We start from the raw sequence: 2,910 nt of genomic DNA on the forward strand, positions 1-2,910 counted from the left end.
AAAATCACAAGAAAGGACGTGTATCTTCTCCCACGAATAGACGACGCACTTGATCGGCTCCATAACGCCAAGTACTTTTCGTCAATGGACCTCAAGACTGGATATTGGCAAATCGAAGTCGACGAAAGAGACCGAGAGAAGACGGCGTTAATAACACCAGACGGCCTCTTCGAGTTTAAGGTGATGTCCTTCGGCCTTTGCTCAGCGCCTGCAACTTTTCAACGCGTTATGGATACAGTACTGGCAGGATTGAAGTGGCAGACTTGCCTTGTTTACTTGGACGACGTCGTCGTGTTTTTCTCGAGTTTCGACGAGCATCTTCGGTGCCTTGAAGCTGTACTTCAAGCCATCAATACTTCGGGACTCACACTGAAGCCAGAAAAGTGCAGATTTGCGTATGAGGAGCTCTTGTTTCTGGGGCACGTTATCAGCAAGTCTGGAGTTGGTCCCGATCTACGGAAAACAGCCGCCATCGCCAACTTCCCGCCGCCTACTGACAAGAAAGCCGTGCGCCGATTTCTGGGCCTGTGTGCCTATTATAGGCGGTTCGTGAAAAACTTCGCCCGCATCGCCGATCCTCTCACTAACCTTACCAAGGCCGACGTGGAGTTTAAGTGGGAAACGCCCTAGGAACACGTTTTATAGGAGCTTAAACATCACCTCCAGACGCCTCCGTTACTTGCCCATTTCGATAAATTCGCCGAGACAGAAATACATACTGACGCAATCAGCGTAGGTCTTGGCGCCGTTCTTGTGCAGAGGACTGACGGACTTGAAAGGGTTATTAGTTACGCCAGCCGATCGCTATCCAAAGCAGAAGCAAATTATTCCACAACAGAAAAGGAGTGCCTCGCCATCATCTGGGCTACGTCGAAATTTCGCCCCTACCTCTACGGCAGACCCTTCAAAGTTGTGAGCGACCACCACGCATTGTGTTGGCTAGCCACCTTGAGGGACCCTTCAGGTCGCCTCGCACGATGGAGCCTGAGACTTCAAGAATAAGACATTACTGTCATTTACAAGTCCGGCAAAAAACACTCCGACGCCGACTGTCTCTCTCGTGCGCCTGTCGACCAACCGCTACCCGACGACCCGGATGACGACTACTTCTTAGGAACGATAACTACCAACGACTTCGCTGAACGACAGAGGGCCGACCCGGAACTTAAAACTCTAACAGAATACCTCGAAGGCAGGACCACCGAAGTCCCGAAGGTATTCAAGCACGCACTTGCGTCGTTCTTTCTACGAAACGGTCTTCTACAAAAGAAAAACGTTTCACCGCTTCGAGCTAAGTACCTCCTTGTGGTGCATTCAGCTGTGCGACCAGAACTCCTGCAGGCCCTGCACGACGATCCGACGGCCAGGCACCTCGGTGTTTCTCGCTCGCTCGCGAGGGTACAAGAAAGGTACTACTGGCCACGTCTTACCACCGACATCACTCTTTATGTGAGAACATGCCGGGACTGTCAGCGACGCAAGACACCGCCGACAAGGCCAGCGGGACTTCTGCAGCCAATTGATCCACCTTGGCGACCTTTCCAGCAGATTGGTATGGACCTACTTGGGCCATTCCCGACGTCGGTTTTCGGAAACAAGTGAATCGTGGTAGCTCCGACTACCTCACCCGCTACGCCGAGACAAAAGCCTTGACAAAAGGCAGTGCATCCGAGGTAGCTAAGTTCTTCGTCGAAAATATCGTCCTACGTCACGGCGCCCCGGAGGTCCTTATCGCCGACAGAGGAACGGCATTCACTGCCGACTTAACTCAAGCGATCTTGGCATACAGCCAAACAAACCACCGCCGGACGACAGCGTACCACCCACAGACCAACGGCCTCACCGAGCGGCTTAACAAGACGAACGCCGACACGCTGTCAATGTACGTCGATGTCGAACACAAGACGTGGGACGCCATTTTTCCGTATGTGACCTTCGCATACAACACGGCGGTGCAGGAGACGACGCAGATATTTCCATACAAATTGGTCTACGGAAGGAGCCCGGCAACGACGCTCGATGCCATGTTACCGAACGTCACCGACGAAGAAAACCTCGATGTGAGCGAGTACCTTCAACGCGCCGAAGAAGCCCGACAACTTGCGCGTCTCCGTATCAAGAATCAACAAACGACCGACAGCCACCGTTACAACCTTCGACGACGCTTCGTGGAATACCAGCCCGGTGAACGTGTTTGGGTGTGGACGCCGATACGCCGACGTGGACTAAGTGAAAAGCTTCTGCGAGGGTACTTCGTACCGTACAGGGTGGTTCGATGTCTCGGCCCACTTGATTACGAGGTTGTCCCCGACGGCATCACGAACTCTCAACGACGCCGATCGCAACCTGAAGTCGTCCATGTCGCGCGCCTCAAGCCGTTTCATGCGCGTTAACAAACTGAACCAGTTTTTTTTGTATTATTGTTGTATCGTAATTTATTCATTGTACTTTCTTGCATTACTATTGTACTTTCATCTTTAGTTAAAGCATCGGGACGATGCCCTTTTTGAGAGGGGGGCAATGCCACGTTCCATTTCCCAAGTTTTTGTTATCATCCCTAAACACCACACGATTTTCAGCGCAAACCGCGCCTGCAGTTTTCTAGAAGGTTCCGGACTGTAGTAGATTATTTCGATAAGATCACGCCCACTGTGCGAAGGGTACAGATTGTTCTGGAACCTACGCCACCGCCAGCGATAACGCTAGAACATTCAACGGCAAGAGTATAAATGCCGACGCGCTTCGCCGCCTGTCAGTTGTTGATCGAAGGCCGACGCTGCGTTCGCCGCTATCAGTCCGAGACTGCTATCTGTGCAAGACTGCTGCTGTAATTAGACTTTCCCTTTACCGGGCACAGGTTCGCCCAAATAAACAGTTAAATTACAACACGAAGTTTCCTGTCTTCGGCCA

This window comes from Rhipicephalus microplus, unplaced genomic scaffold (genome assembly GCF_043290135.1).
Source record: "Rhipicephalus microplus isolate Deutch F79 unplaced genomic scaffold, USDA_Rmic scaffold_35, whole genome shotgun sequence".
In the NCBI taxonomy this organism is placed as follows: domain Eukaryota; kingdom Metazoa; phylum Arthropoda; class Arachnida; order Ixodida; family Ixodidae; genus Rhipicephalus; species Rhipicephalus microplus.